Raw genomic sequence first — 17245 nt, 5'->3', positions numbered from 1 at the left:
GCGGCAGCGCGCAGGGCCCAAAGCGGGACCGGGCCCGGCCCGGGACAGGAGCGCCCCTCCGTGCCAGGGAAATCCCGACACAGCGGGGTCAAAACCACACATTCTGCTTGCTCTGCACCTCCAACAAACGCTCTGTACCTCCAACACACGCGCCCTTAGCTTTACACACAGTTTTATTAGAGCCTGTTCCTACTGTCCAAGATATGCTGTCCAGTGTATTTTAAAGCCTATACTATGCACTAGAAGCTTTGGACAGTTTTTGTCATTGATCTCAGGAAAATATTGTATATTTAGGTGCACGGCCCAAAGCCCGCCCGGCCCGGGACTGGAGTGCCCCTCTGTGCCAGGAAAATCCACACACAGCGGGGTCAGGGGGACTCCTTCTTCCTTCATACCTCTAATACACGTGCCTTTAGCTTTACGCACACTTTTATTACAATCCGCTCGTACAGTTCAAGCCAGTGTATCTTAAAGCCTATACAATGCACTAGAAGCTTGGATAGTTTTTGTCATTGATTTCAGGAAAATATTGAGTATTTGCGCGCACAGCACAAAGCTGGTTCCTGCACTGCGGGACAGGAGCGCCCCTCTGTGCCAGGGAAATCCCGACACAGCGGGGTCATGGGGAGAGACTCTTCTTGCTCTACACCTCCACAAACGCGCCCTTCAATAGCTGGAAACGCTTTACACATAGTTTTATTACAGCCCGCTCCTACTGTCCAAGACACGCTGTCCAGTGTAACTCAAAGCCCATACTATGCACTGGAAGCTTTGGACAGTTTTTGTCATTGATTTCAGGAAAATATTGTATATTTGGGCGCACGGCCCAAAGCTGGTTCATGCACTGCGGGACAGAAGCGCCCCTCTGTGCCAGGGAAAACCCCACAGTGGGGTCAAAACCACACATTCTTCTTGCTCTTTACCTCCAACATGCACATCCTTAGCTTCACACAAAGTTTTATTACAGACCACTCGTACAGTCCAAGCCAGTGTATCTTAAAGTCTATACTATGCACTGGAAGCTTTGGACAGTTTTTGCATTGATTTCAGATTTTGCAATTGATTTTGCATATTTGGGCGCACGGCCCAAAGCTGGTCCGCGCACAGCAGGACAGGAGCGCCCCTCTGTGCCAGGGAAATCCACACACAGCGGGGTCATGGGGACTCATGTTCTTCTTCCTTCATACATCCAGCACACGCACCCTTAAATAGCTGGAAACGCTTTACACACAGTTTTATTACACCCTGCTAGTACAGTCCAAGCCTGTGTACCTTACAGCCTATACCATGCACTGGAAGATTTGGACAGGTTTTGTCATTCATCCCAGGAAAAAATTTGATCAATTAAAAATTTTTTATACCTCCCTCTGTTTTGAATGGACTCTTATCACTACTATTTCTATCTGATGTGCTTTCATAGATTAATAAAGTACACTAGAGCCTGCAAAGTTGAACATCCTTCCCTTCCTTGCTTGCATGTTGACACTATGTATGCTCCTACCATCATGTTTATATTACAATGGAGTTACGGCCATCTCCCATCTCTGTGACCCTGATTCTATTCTGCTGATCAGTGTTGCAGCTCAATGCTGAAGTTTACACAAACAAACTAAACTTTGCAGCACAACCTGGCTCACGAAAAGCCATGAAAAGGTTAAAATATAAATTAATGTGTGAATACCAGCACAACTGTCTGCCAAGTAGAAAGATTCACTTACATGCTTAGATCAAGTTAAAAGCATAGAATGCAAAAAAGGATGCTAGTGCAATCCCTGCCATTAGTCTCTACATTTTTATTTCACAACATTTTTAGGGGAAAAGGCAAGAAGAAGTCTATTTCTCTAGCCATTTACCACATGGACAGCATTTATTTATGGACACTCTATATATATTGATGAATAAGTTAAAAATGCTACATCTGAACCCCACATCTATCATCATGAAATGAATAGCAATATATTAATACTTTATAGTACTAATTTCAGCAGAAAATCACTCTCAACCAATCTGCTTCCTATTACTGGCATTAAATTGCCATGGCTCAATCTCATGACTCCCAATTTTTTGTACTTCATTAAACTAAGCAAAAATAATGTACTTTAGTGTATGTAGAATTTCGTACTACAAAACAAGGAGAAAAAAAAATCAAAAATCCACACCAGGCAGACTTATTGTTACAGGAGGACCCCAAATGTCTGTTCTGATTGAAATGTATCTTGTATCACAAGGTGCTTAGAGGTTGCTTTAAAAATGATTTCTCCTCATTCTGAAGCCGCAAGAAGTGTGAGGGGTGAGAATGAAGAGAAGGAAGAACAGCTTTTAAACCACTGCTCATGAAAATATTATTTAGGCTGCAACAAGACTGACAGTTGCAGAGTTTGTCTAATTTAATTTCCCCACTACAAACTCAGTGAAATGGAAACAGAAAACTTTAGTGAAGTCTTGTATGTTCTCAGGTCCTGACCATTATATGGTCTAGACCTTGGGGGTTATATGATGAACACAGAATCTTATCCACTTATGTATCTGCACCAGAAAACCCTGACATTATGTGTGATGAAAGAAGTTTCTGAAGCTAGAATTCTCATTTTGATGTTTAGATTAGGACAATATGACCACATGGACTAAACCTTCCACTGTATTAGGCATACAGTTATGCCGTGAAGTGCTTAAATACTGTTAAAAAGCCCTCAGAAATCCAAATTTCGTACTAAAAACCCTTAGAAATCAAAATGGGAGAAGATTCACTCATGGAGTGTTCAGCACACTAAGTTTGGAAACCTTTACTGTAAATACACTTTAAGTATTTGAATCTATACCTTACTTTAGGACTTAACTGCTGCCACAAGAATCCACCATGTCCCTACTTTAAATATGAAATTTAAAAAGAAGGATAAATTTGTTCCTTATGTGTCATACAGAATTCTGCTCATGGCTTCTCAAATTGCCCTTCCAGCTTCAAAGAAAGTGCTTGTACTTTCTGGAGAACTTCCACTGCTCTGACACCTTGGAAAGCTCAAATGAGCAGATGGGAAGGAAGATGTGCTGATACAAAGCAATGAAAAATGGTGAGGAAGTGAAGAGACCACAGCACAAAGAAGGCAGCATTAACAGCAAAAACCAAGTGTAACCCCCTGTTTACCAAAGCATTGAACAAAACAGTCCAAAGTCTGATGGTCACTGACGTATTATTGTTCAAGCTTTTAAGAGCCTGTTGTTTTATTGTTTTTATAAAAATACTTCCTTGTTTCTAACACAGAGGTTGTGTTAGAAAGAAAAAGGATTTAAACTAGAAGAACTCCTGATCATCATGTTAGAAGTTTTGATCCAAAAAGATCCCAAACTAGCAGTAGCCTTGAAAAACACACATAGATCATCTACTCCAAAACAGATATTGTTTCTTAAGGATCCTGAGATGTGCTGCCCCCTGAAAGCCAGGGTCACACTGACTTTCTAGATTCCAGATACAATCTGAAATTTAAATGCTGTACTAGATTCCAGATTCATTCTGAAATGCAAATGCTGCATAATTTCCAATTCTTGATATTCAATAAACAACAAGGAATATGGTTGAAGTTTTAGACGGTGAAATGAGCCCAGCTGGGTTTATCTTCAGTGCAGTCCCCACTCAAAGCATCTCAGCCCACATCCACTGGCATCAAGTCATGAGCATTCTAGCTCTGTAGCCACATCAGTTTTACAGCCACATAGGAATGCTCCTCAGAACAGCTATCACCTGCAAAAGTTTTCCCCCAAAGAAAAATTCTTCCAAGAAGAGAACACATCACATTAAATTTCTGTCATATTCCTTTTGCAAAGCATATCGTTCACATATTTGCAGGAATATAATAACATTTTTTCCCTTTTGCAATATACCAGCCCTTTCCTCCATAGGATTAAAATTCTTTCCTTAAAAGCTATAAAAATGTATTTGCCCTTATAGCTCAAAAAACGTCTGACTGACCAAAGTTCAACTGGTCATATGCCTTAGATATTCCAGATATTCACAGTTATTCATATTCTCAAATGATGCAGATTGCTCATGGACATTGACTGGATACCCACACTGAAGCCACTGCTAAGAAAGGAATTACCAAGCATCTTTTGAAAAAGAAGTTTCCCTTATCCACTTCCAAAGAATTATCTTTGCTGTAAAATATCGGAACAAAACAAAAAACCAACCTTACTGATGATTTAAAGCAACAAATTCTAGAATTGTGTTCTATGTTCTCTTTTGCTTCTCTTTTGTGATTAGAAAATGAATATATGAAAAAGTGGATTAATAGCACTCAATTTTAGTTTGTCTTCAATATTAATTTGTTTTAATTACATGACATGACAGATCATTAAATGCAAGCAAGCTCATCATAGTCATACTTCATACAGTATTAAAAAAATATTCAATTTACTATCACCATTGTTTTACTTCTTTCCTACAAGTGAAAGGTTTTTGAACTGCATTTAGAAGGATAAAAACCTCTAACAAAATTAGCATGTTCCTCAGTACAAAAATTGTTATCCCATGCTTCTGATAAAGTAATTTCCTGTTAAAATTATGTGTGAATCAAACATTACCTATTTTAACAAGTCCAGTGCAAGCAATACCAACTGTTCTACAATCATAATTTGCAGGTTCCCTGAAAAACAAAACAAGGGCACATAAACAAATATCCTGCACTTCAAGAACTCCAGAATCAATAAAATGGATTTACTCCCGTGAAACTGCTCAGCAGTGGAGAGTGCAGGAGGACTCCCTGCTTTCATCAACTCTTTCAGGCACAGCCACAGTACTACATTCTCTAGGACACAGCTCTCCAGACAGCTCCTGTGTTGGAAATTCAATGCAAAACTGAGGTAAGGCAAAGTAGAGTGAATCTGGGCTTTTGGTAACAGGTTAAAATTTACTTTGGTTAATATTAACCATTTAGTTATTAATCAATTATCAATTCTTATTTCTGAACTCAGGAACTGTTTTTGCAATATGGTAGGTATGGAGTGATATTGGCACCTGGAGATTACACCAATAAAGTCTTGAAAATTTTCCTGTATGACAGTAGATCATCTATCTGTCTTACAGAGAAACACTGCTAGTTATTAAGAAAAAGTTGTCCTATAGAAAGGTGTACTATATCACACTGGCGTTTACCCACCTTGCTCCAGAGACAGTCTCTTTTCTGCTGTCAAAAAATGCTTTTGCTGTATGTAAATATTTAATGTTGTTACCATCATTCACTCAGTGCTCATATTGTCTGTTCAAGCATCTATTACTGTCTGCTAGATACACATGAGGATAACACTTATTCATGACTGCTGCTCAGTCACATGCAGGCCCCACTTCTCAAAGATTCTTCAAAGTTCCATGATTTATTAAACACAACACAAAGGCCTGTATCGTTTGCAGGATTTTACTTGTGCAAGTGTAAGCACTGAATGCACCCAAAATGCTGCAGCAGTTTACACCAAGACTGAACTTTTATCCAGGGCTCTGTAAGCAACTGAAATCACAAAAAGAAATTCTACATTTCCTGAAGTCTCAGGTGAGAACTACAGATCTTAACAGAAGGATACTGAGTGCATTGTAGTTAATTAAATTCTCTGAAAGGAAATAAACATACTGGTCAGTTTTACACCTAGTTGTAGAGGCCTGCAGCCCAAATTTTTTTGTATTTACTTAAATTCATAGCCCTGCATGTAAAATATATATATATATCTATCTCTCATATATGTAATACATGATTTCGTCATCAATATTAATTCTTTATGTACCTTCCATTAAAACATTACAGAAATCAGCTTTCTAAGTCACAGAAGTCCTGTTGAGATAGACAAGAAGAATCATCATAGTCCTCAAGAAGGAAAGTCTCTCTAGCAGTTGTTTTGTTTCAAATCTCAATTTTTGTTTAGACTAAATATTTTTAAATTTCTTTTTTGTTTGTTTATTTTGTTAGGACACAGCAAGCATCACAAACAGACCATCCTAAAATACAAGACCATCCTAAAAAGTTCAAGACTGCACAATTATTCCTTCTATCCTGGTGCACTCTGACACTTTATATGACAGGATCTAACTGCTCATCAGTGAGGCTAAAAGGAAATGAAAATCTTGAATTCAAAAGATCTGCCTTTCAGTTAACATCCTTAATGTAAATTAGGGTTAAATGTGAATAAAATTAATATTTAATCACTTCAAAAACTTCTATTCCTTCCTTCTCTTTCAACACTAAAATTTAATTATAAAATAATGTAAAACAAGTGTAAATTTAAAAGAATCATTTTGAAGACTTGCATTAATAGTTCAGGACCTATTGACACGGATGAAAAGAAGGGGAATCCCAACATTGTGTTGCTTTAAAGCGTAGTGTGATTCTGTTCCTTGCCAAGAGACATCAGGAGCCCAGGCACAGGGGAGTGCTGCGGTGGGGCAGAAGGGAGGATTGGGATGGAGAGGCATTGCAGAGCAGCACAGCAAGGCTGACCTCTGCCAGAAAGCCAAGTGCAGCTACAGGAGTGGGGAGTGCTGCAGAGAGGCAAAGGAAACCCAGTGTGTGTTTGAACTGAGGGCCTCCGTAGATTGCTTCACATACCACCATGGAATAAAAAGGTCCTATCACACAGGGGCACAATCCAATATTTAGTCATGATGCAGCATGATACACAGAAAACAATCCAAAATCGGGGGAAAAAAGCTTCTCACATCAGCACAATACCTCTTCAAAGTATTGCAGCTCTCATGCAATCTAACCTGCAGCCCTCCCAAACTTTCCTTCACAAGGTTAATCCTATGGGCCTTATGGTTTTTCATAGTGGTTACCGTTGCACAGTCTATATATACAGTTTTTAAAAAGGATATAAAAGCTCAGGCTTTGATAATCTGTGTCTCCATCAAAGATAATCTGGCTGTAAAGAACCAAAGAGGTTCATCCTACCACTTTTCTCTATGCAAACTTTGAACTAAACTCAGGTTAGAAGTTGTTTCCACAAAAAGTAATGAAATTCAAAAACCTGATGTGTTTCCTATTCCTTCCTTAAACATAACTGAAGCACTTTGTCACTTGCAAACAACACCCATAAATGAAAGATGAGAGTGAGATTGATGGCAAGCACCAGTCACACAGGGTAGGTATTTGAATGTTGAAAACACAAATCCAAGAACTTCTTTCAAATCAGCTTTTGACTACTCTGAGTTGACAACTTTACCTTCATTGCTTATACCCTAAAACTTCCCCAGGTACCTGCTAAACTTCTTTTGACTAGAATTCTATTAAAGATTTAACCAACCTCAAAAAAATTTCAGCTTCTGTGAGAAAGTACATGTTTCATAAAATTGGTTATGTAAGTCACTAAGTGAATTCTGATATTAACACCATTCAACAAAAATACATCCGATCGTTTTTAAAGCATACCACTAATGGACACCACTGCTCAATCTCATGAACATAAAGCAACTTTGCCTTCTAAAGGGAAAAGTCAGACCCAGTTGGGTATTATGGTTAACTGTTCCAAATACAGACAAGTTCTCCCTGGAACAAGCACAGGTGGTCCTCTCATTTCTGTCCCGCTCAAGTCAAAGATATGAAAGAGAGAGAAATGTTTTTAGCAAACAGGACCAAAATAGAGGAAAGTGATTATTTGCAAAGTATTTTTCTCAGTACAAAGAATCCACCACTCTGCCAAAATTATAAAGGCTTATTAAACGTGAGCATCACATTGCTGGTACTTTGTTAAATCCCTTTTCCTACCTATTTAATTTCTGCTAGCTGAACTTTAAATAAAAGAAAATGGTACTATTTCCCCCTCATATAATGTCTTCTCACTCCTTTCTACAATAGTTTTCTTCACATGGACTTTGTTGACTGAACTCAACCACACATTTTAAAACCTGAATCCCAATCAGGGCTACTCTCATTAAAAATGTGACCTTCCACCTCCAATGAAGCACTGCTAACATAAATTACGTTTTGTTGTAGCCCAAAGGTGATAGAGATGAGAGCAGGATAAACAAAGTATAATACAAAAGCCAGTTGGGTCAGCCCTTCATTACAGCCCTTTCAAAAGCTATTAATTTCCCTTGTAGTCAGTAGGTTGCAAATAACTTCTTCTAACCTACTCTGTACTCAAAACTAACCATAAGGACACGTCATGCAAGATGCAAATAATTCTTGGTCCTCATAAAACCACTTCAGTTGGTATTAGGAGAACATCCTGGTATGCTACTTTGAATCTCACTAATCAGAGGAAATTCAACAATATCAATCTGGCCAAAATATACCACAAAAAACAGATGAATTAATAATATTGAATTTAAAGCAGCTGTAAGAGTTCTTTAGATTTTAAAATGTGAATAGAAAATGCTCTCCATCAAGTTCAGCTTAATTTGTGTTTCAAGTAAGGGTCCACCTTAACAATAACAGAAAAAAAGGAAAAGTACGCATTACTATATTTCAAAGAACATGGCACAAGCCAAGTACAAGCCACTCCTTAAGAAATACCATGACAGATTTTAGTAGTAGGCAACAATGACTTTGTCTACCTGGATCCCTCTTTTGGTACTTCATGGCCAATTACAGTAAAAGTTGCTCAACAGGATACACACATAAGAAAATTCCTGTCACAGAGCAGATGCAAATTTAATTACTTTAAGTTAAACCTTCCATCTTGTCTAGAGGTCCTTCAAAAATGCAACTGTAAACAAGCACTACATTGCAATCAGGTGTCAAGGGCTTATTTGATCTCTTACAAAATATGTCACAAATCACTGGCAGAAAGTGGGTCGAGAGGGAGAACAAAGGAAAAAACTGTCAATGGACTAGGTAGCTCATGTGAGCGTGCCTATTAGTGCACTGGATCTTTCTGCTCCTGTCTAATGCTGTCCATATAAAACCTTCTTAGTTTGACAGTGTTCTGTTATCCTGCATTTGATGTAATTTTTCTGTAGTAAGCAAAAAAGAAAAAAAAAATCTGTGAAAAGAACTGATAGAGTAACCAGAGAAAACATTGAAGATATCAAAATTATTTATTCTGCTAAGATATCAATTTTGTGCTACTCTTCATGTGTGATATGTTACAGAACTTCTGGAAAGCTCTGCATTTTTGAGAAAATAATCACATAAAAGCTGGAAGTAAATTACTTTACATTGCAATAGGATTACAGATGGCTCCAAATAAGTAACACATAAGACATTCTTTTAAGGAAGAAAGTCACAGCTTTGTACAAGTGGACAGAAGAAAGGCATGTGTATGCAATGCACGCATTTTACCTTCTCTGAAACACCAAGTATTTTTGGGGAACTGGAATTAAAATCCCAGGCAGCTCTCTGCAGTCCTTGGGTGGTCCTGAAATGCTGGCAGGTCACTGCTCATGAACCCCTGCTCTTCAGTGTAGCTCAGAATGGAGAGTGTTTAAATGGCAAAGTAATGGTAACGTAAAGGAATTCATGGATACACAGCTAGGAGCACATAAGTCTTATGGTAGGAAGGCTTGGTAGGTATTTTATTTAGTAGATAAATAAACAACCGTCAGATGTACATAAATGCACAGACTGCTTTCTGTACACACTCAGCTTAAACTATTTACAGAGTTAAAACTACAATTAAAGAAATCATTAAAATTCATAAGTGAACATGCCAACATCTCTCAGATTTCCTCTGAGTTCTGGGGAGTAACAGTAGGTGACCTGAGTCACTTCAGCATCAAAGATTCACTGGTCTGCACAGCCCAGCTTGGCTGCTCTAAAGAACATTTTGGGGCTGCTAACCCAAAATACATTGGGCTATAGCAGCCATGGGTATATCCCTTGTAAGACCACCCAGAGCCACTAGGCAAGGTCAGTCCAGCTTAAGGACAAATAAGCCTTGTCTAACTTTTATACTCTTACAAGTTGGTCTAATACATTATTGCTTTTAACTATCAAATTTGTCTCAACACAGCAAGTAAAATACCAGAATGTAAATACTGATGTCTGAAACAAAAAATTCATATTCTCTGACTCAAACAGTGTAACTTCTACATAACATTTACTGGAGATTTTGTTTAAGTGTCTATTTATTCAGAAAAAAACCCCCTACCTTTAATTATGGTTGTTCCATTTTACAGTGCTTTTCATGAAACCAAAGTATATCCTTATTACCTGTAATACAACAACTTTTTCAAAAATAGTATCTTGAAGAGTCAGTTTAGAGAAGCCCTACTAAGTCTGACAAATCAGGCCAAGGAGTTCCTCTTTCATACAATCAAAATTGCTCAAAACAGAGGTGGGGGAGAATATTTTCCTCTTAGGCTTACAAAATCAAGCCTTTCTACATTGCTCTAAGTCAAAAAAAGCAGATAAAGAGCAAGAGTAGCTAGGAAGCTGCCTGCATTGGGCAAGGCCTGACTTTGCTTACTATACAGGCTGCTATCTTTGCTATTTAATCAGAGCTGCATGTCATATTTATCAGATTGGCGAACTCAGTTAATTCAGTTTAATACATGTGTCTCACATACACTTCTTGCTACTGAGCAAAGAAGCCAAATTGTTAGTTTTCCCACCCAGTTCTCCTTATTAGCAGAATACCCCCCATCAAGAATGAACTTGAACAGTAGACACTCTCACTTATATTAATAAGAAAAATTTCCTCTTGGTTCAAATCCCACCCCCCCAAAAAAGAGTTTTAAGTCCAAACTACTTTATTTATATATTAGATAACAGATTAGGTGCAATCACTTTGCTTAGAATTGACTTTTTTTAAACCCCCCAGATGACTCTAACGCCACATTTAGGAACAAAAATGCACTAGATCTATTTATCACATTCCAATAAAATTTAAATAGTGCAACACATTATTCATCTATCCATATTATAAACTGTTGTGTACATTAAGTGGATAATATTAGTAACACTAATGTTTCTGTAGGCTATTCATTAAATAAATGGTAGACACAGTAATTCCATCTATTACACATGGAGCTCAATAACAGCTGTAAATGAGAAAATTGCAATAGACATATTGAGTAATAATCAGAACTAAAACGACAACTGTAACAATATATCCATTGTGTAAATGTCCTGATTACAGAAACAGAGACTAATCTGTAATTTTTCATCACTGATAAACACTGGTAACCAGCCAGAATTTAAATTATATTTTATCCCGTTACTAAAACACAAAGTCTACTTGATCTATTAATTTAACCAGATACAAGTATTTTGTTTACTATGATACAGAAATATGTGCAGCATGACATCAAATCACCATACCTGCCTAAAAACTACAGCTAGCAAAATGCACTATACCTTTCCACATGTGTAGATACAAACATGACATACAGAGTTTTGCCAGCATAATGTCATAAAGCTATTCTGCCTTGTCAGTAGAAGTTCTCTAAGGCTTCTTGTTAATATTTACAGGCACCACATAATCCCAGTTTAGAGCCTGCAAGAGCAACTGATCATGTCAGAAAAGAGACTGAGGTAACTTTCTAGCTTGAAAGCTTTGGTGATCCTAGTTAAAAATCCTAAATTTTTACTACTATTCATGGAATAATACCTAGAAATTACCTATAGAAGCACAAAAGAATCATGTGGCATGCTACAAACACAACTGACTAACACTGTAAGGTTACCCAAGAAAAGTCTGGATCATTACTAAGAATTAATGCAATCAAAGGCCTCATATCTGGGATATGAGCCACCACAACACCTGATGCAAAATTGCTCCAGTCAAACACCTGGCATGATTTTCTGCAAACAGTGCAATTTATTAACAGGAAAAGGCTCAATGTGGCAAACACCAGGGGTTACTAGAGAAAAGGCTCCTTAGGAGAATGCCAGCTTTCTTCTGTTTTCTGCCTCTGTACCAAGAGTCACACAAACTCGCCAGCACGGGATGGACGAGGTTGAGGTGTGGCCCACCTTCCTGACACTGACCAGATGGGGAAGATGCTGCAACTGGCATAAAGCCCAAGGAGAAAGAAATCTGTGGGGACAGATTTCTGGGGAGAGACAAACATATTTGACAAGAGCAAGACAAGAGCTCTGCCCCAGACATCATCCATAGGGATCCTTCATTCCCCTTTGCTTATATTGTCCCTGCATATGCATAGGATGACAGAATTTATTATGCAAGGGAATTAATCACACCACTGGCACTGTCAGGAAGTCACTGAGCTTTTATTATGCATGCAAAGTTCTGCCATTTTGCACACTCAGATAGAATTTGGAATTCTCAAAGAATTTCAAAACTAAATTAGAAAGGAGAGATTAGGCTAGAGCCACAATAGTAGAGAAGATTCCACATGCAAAGGAGATTTTCTAAGAATAATAAATCCATTCTAAGCAGTTCAGACTATTTCAGCCAGGTACCTCTCTACAGGACTCAATGGCCAAGGCCCAGCAGGTACTTATGCATGAGCAGGTCATGTGTTTTTCACAACTATTTGTTTTGATTTTTCTTCATTTTTATTATTTGTAGCTATGCTAACACTCCATGCTTTAAAAAAAATCTTCCATTTTTTTCCTCAGTATGAACTCTCCCTCACTACTCCTCACAAAACAAGAATTAGCAGATGCCCAAGTGAAAAATAACCTGGCTTTAAATAAAATTTGATGTACTTACACTGCTAAACAGCCTCTCTTAAACAGCAAACCACACATGTAAATTCACTCCTATATACACTACACAACAGTCACTCATTACATTTCAGTCAAATAAATGCTAGAATATTACACAGGAATCCACTAGATGTCTGGCTTTGTAATTCACTTTTTATTGATTCTCTTTCATTCAGTTCTGTGTTACTTTTCTGCTTATCTAATCTTCCTCCCAAAATATTACCTTGCCTTAGTATTTTATCATCTTTCAGCATGTCTCTCTTTCTTGAGTTATTCTGTTCCTTCATTGCTCATTGCCCACCTTCACTATTGACTTCAACCTCTAATTTTCCTGAAATAGGAATTGAATTAGGAACTGGATTATATCCTGCTCTTTACTTAAATCTCTTGGAATAAAAATATTTACAAGAAAACAATACCAAATCCCCCACTGATTATGAAACAAACAAAAAAGATGATAAATAAATGGGCTTGTTAATGCAAATTTCTAAAAACTCTTTAATCACAAATGCAGATAAAATTATGGGCAGTTAAGTATGAATAAATATTGAATTTTGTAAACAGTAAAAAACTGAAAGATGAAAAGTTCTGTAAAGCAATAAGCTTTTACTTTATAAGTAGCTACTAGCCTTCTGGGATATAATCAGGAACATTCCACAACACTTCATAAATCCAAATTCTCTAGACTGTTCTTTCAGTTTTTAATAGAGATATGAGTTTACAACCTTACCAAAAGATGCAAAAATTAAATTGATATTTCCATGGATAATGTTATACTTTAAATAGTTTAAAATAACCTTGATTTAATTCATCAGCTCATCATTCTCAAAATTGTTTCAAGCACAAATCCACTTTAAGCAAGCACCTGATGCCACAGCATTGCCCCAACTCTAAGGAAACTGGACTTTTGAGGCAAAATTGCTCTTGCTGAAGTACCATTTTAAGAAGTTGAAAAGAATTGTCTGCTTAAAGTCCTTTTTCAGAATCGTCTATCAGTTATCTCCTCTTTCACATGCCTTATAAAAAAATTCTAAATAATCAGGAAAGACAAAGTTAATTATTTATGCTTCAGAAGAATATCATGTCAGAATTTTCAGGACCTAACAAAACACTCTTCACTGACCTGATTTAAATAAGTTAACACTGATTTTCTAAATTTCATCTTCTATTGACATTAAAACCAATACCAACAGATTTCTACCTTCATGGATACTTAGAGCTTTAGGCCAAAAATACCTTAATGAGCTTGACCTGCAAACAGCCAAAACTAGACCAAAGTTACAGCATTTCCTTTTTTTAAAAAGGCTCCCAGGCCTTTTAAAGAAACTTTCTCAGTTTCCCTCATGAATGTTCATATATGTTTTCACTCATTTTGGGGGCACAGATTTCAGTTTTTAAACAATGCAAAAACCAATAGCTTTTGGCAACAGGACATTAATTTCACATTCCTTGGGGTCTCATCCCTCTAACAACAAAACTTTTAAAATTTATTTATGCAAACAAGAGACAAGATTATTATGCAAGGAACGCACACAAGAGACATCTAAATTTCATTGCCATTGTGTGAAACATGAAGAAATGCTGAAACCCATTCTACTCAAATATAGATAAATAGTGCAATAGAAATATTTCCTTTGTCCTTAAGTCCAATTTCTGATTAGCAGGGAGCAAACCTTCCTTTACAGAACTGCATAGAAGTATAATTAAAGCTTAAAGTTCATTTAACAGTTTGAGATGTTCCAGCTCTACAATTTAAATCAACTCTCTACGTTATATTTCATCACACACAGCAATAGGCAATGACTAACAACAACCTCTAAATGATTTGTTACAAATTATAAATTATCTGGAATGCTACCCAGAAAAGGTATAGAATATGACACCAATTATTTCTAGAATGCAAGAAATATTGTTACTTGTATCAACTTAGTCCATGATTGAACTCTCTAAGCTGCAGAGCCCACTGGCACATCAGAATTTCACGACGTGACTCAAGCCATGTCAGCATTTTGTGCACCAGAAGGCCCTGGACAAGTGGAGAGCAGGGTTAAATGCAGAGCTTGAGCCACGAGTGAGTGTCTGAAGGGGTCAGAAGGAATCTCTAGACATGATACACCCTGTGATACCAAGGGCTCACACAACAAACAATCTCTGCCTTTCTTCATAACCTTGTTTAGTACTGTAAACCAGCTTCTTCTTGCTACCCCTGAGTATATTTTATCAGTAGCTAGAAATGTCAAATACTTCTGCGGTAAACAGAACTATCCTGGCCTTTTTTATTTTTCTACACACCAGTACTAAAAAAGGTGACAATGTAATCTGCCCCAGGCAACTCTATCACCATTCACAGTAGACAGGTCATTTTCCTTTTTATCAAAGAGGAGAGTAGGTCATCACATTTTAGTACATGTTGACACCCCTGCTAGTAAAAAGAGATAAGAATTCAGTGCCCTTAAGGTGCCTTAACCTCTATTTTACCTAATACAGATATTTCACAGCTCTTACATTAAAGCCAGAAGACAAATTTGTTCCCTGAAAGAATGCACTACAAAGGTCTCAACCTTTGTGACAAGCCGATATTTTGTACTGCAGAGGGTAAAGGTGACAACAAAGCACTTCCCTTAAGGTATCTACCTCTCTTTTATTTTGGGTAATAGGATTTATTTTGTTCCTATAACATCATAGAGCATCATGGATGTTTAACCTCTCAAATACACTTGTGTGGCTTTTGAACACCTTTGGAAGTCGAAATAAAAAGCACATGGACACCTCCTGCCATCCTGAGAACCACTTCAGAAGTTTCTTTGCTCGATTAAAACATTTTGCTTTCAGCCGGGATATTCTTAATTCAGAACACAAAACAAAATAATGACACTTAACTGCTGTCATCTTTATTCACTGTGCTTTCACTTTCAAATTCTAATGTCTAAAGAAAGTTAGAAAACACTTCTATAGCGCTCCTTTTATCTTTTAAGGCAATGGGAAAAGACACCATCTCCCAACAGTTAATGAGAGCTTACTTTTTATTGCATTTTATGTTAATAAACTGGTTTCTCCATATCCTTTTTATAATAGTGATAAAAAGATCTGCTGAGCAAGAGCAAAAACATTGCCAACTCTTAGTCATGACACAGACTGGACAGAATTCACAGAAGTATTTCCATTCAGAAAAATATAAAGATATGAACACACAATAAACTGCATAATGATGTCTACTTTCTTCGGCACATGAGTGTAAAATGTTACTTCAAAATAGGAAAAAAAAAGGCAGCCTCTGGTTAGAAAGGGAATAGATATTCCACACTTCAAGCAAAAAAATAAATTTGTGGTTGAAGATTTTAAACTTTTCTTCCTCATTAACTCAACTACAAAGAGTAGTAGTAACTCCCAGCAGAAATTAAACCGTCATTTGTACAGTGAAAGAAATAGTAACATTTTTCTGAAAAGACAAATAACATTCTTTTAGTTTGAAAATAGTTGGGCCAGTTTTTCTGTTAATTTTGGTAGCTTTTTTTTAACTGTGGAGGCTGAAAAGGAGTTCTGAACTCAGAGACCGTATCAACCAACACAATGACTCATTATTTAAATGCTATTTAGTTGCCTAAGGAAATGCAGTTAAATGTTTGCATATTTACACACTTCAAAAATTCAGTCCTTCTTCAGAAAGCATATTTATATATATATATATATATATATATATATATATATATATATATATATATATATATACACACATTACTCCAGAAAGAGGAAACATAAATCAAAACTTACTAACAGCAACTTCATGGGCAGGATAAGGAATTTAGCAGATAATAGTTTTAACACGCAAAAGCAGACCACTTCATTCACCAAAGAATTTTGCACATTTATGACACAGGTGTACATGTATGTACACAAACAAACACCTGGATGCATGCATTTTATACTCTATTTCAGAGCAGCCACATGTCAACACACTGGCAAAGACTAAAAGAGTTGGGCTATTAAACAGCAACATTTATCTTTAAGAGAAAGAAGACCAAAAAAGGATCTCCATAACACAATCTAGTATTTTAGATCATTGACTCTGAACTGAGGTCTCTCGCAAATGATACTGTGAGCAGGAAAAATAAAATATGGTTCAGAAAATACTCTGAGGGCAAAAATATTATGAAAATAATACTTTTTTGTTTCTAGGCAATCTAACCAATAACCACTACTATGACTCTACTGTTTTTACTTAATTAGCATGATGATGTTTTGAAACTTGAAGGGAAAAAAAAGTAATTTTATAGCCAGTTTGCAAGATAATGCTACTTTTCTGGTTTGGAAAGAAGTCATTATGGTCATTATGAACAAGCTCTAGTGAATCTCTGGTTTTAAGATGATATTTTCTGATGCAATTTTAATATACCATTTCAATTACAAAGGAACTGATATATTTTGAGAGAAAACAGACAAGTTTCAAATCCAATAAAATAAACTTCAGTTAGAGACAGCTGTTGCCCAAGTGAATAGCAAATATTCCACTAAAGTTGGAAATGACACTTCCAAGCAGGAAGTAATTAAACATATTTGGTAATATATGATACAATGCATAAGTGATTTACTTACACACCAAGTTTATATTCACAATCCTCATTTGTTAAATTAAGTACGAGGTCTATCCCAAATCT

At 36.8% G+C, this 17245-nt stretch overlaps 1 protein-coding gene across 4 annotated transcripts in view; it reads right to left on the bottom strand.

Moving 5' to 3' along the window:
• The window catches only part of FTO (FTO alpha-ketoglutarate dependent dioxygenase), a 227662-nt gene that overhangs the window by 198545 nt on the left and 11872 nt on the right, over positions 1-17245 (bottom strand). Inside the window, exon 1 of one of the 4 annotated variants that reach the window (XM_063167788.1) lies at positions 4576-4637. The exons of the other annotated variants lie outside the window; for them this stretch is intronic. The gene's annotated coding sequence lies outside the window, so the exon portion shown is untranslated. Of the gene's footprint in view, positions 1-4575; positions 4638-17245 lie in introns of those variants that run through there. 4 annotated transcript variants of the gene reach the window in all.

Source organism: Melospiza melodia, chromosome 13 (assembly GCF_035770615.1).
Source record: "Melospiza melodia melodia isolate bMelMel2 chromosome 13, bMelMel2.pri, whole genome shotgun sequence".
Classification (NCBI taxonomy): domain Eukaryota; kingdom Metazoa; phylum Chordata; class Aves; order Passeriformes; family Passerellidae; genus Melospiza; species Melospiza melodia.
This window is presented reverse-complemented; position numbering and strand designations above follow the sequence as displayed.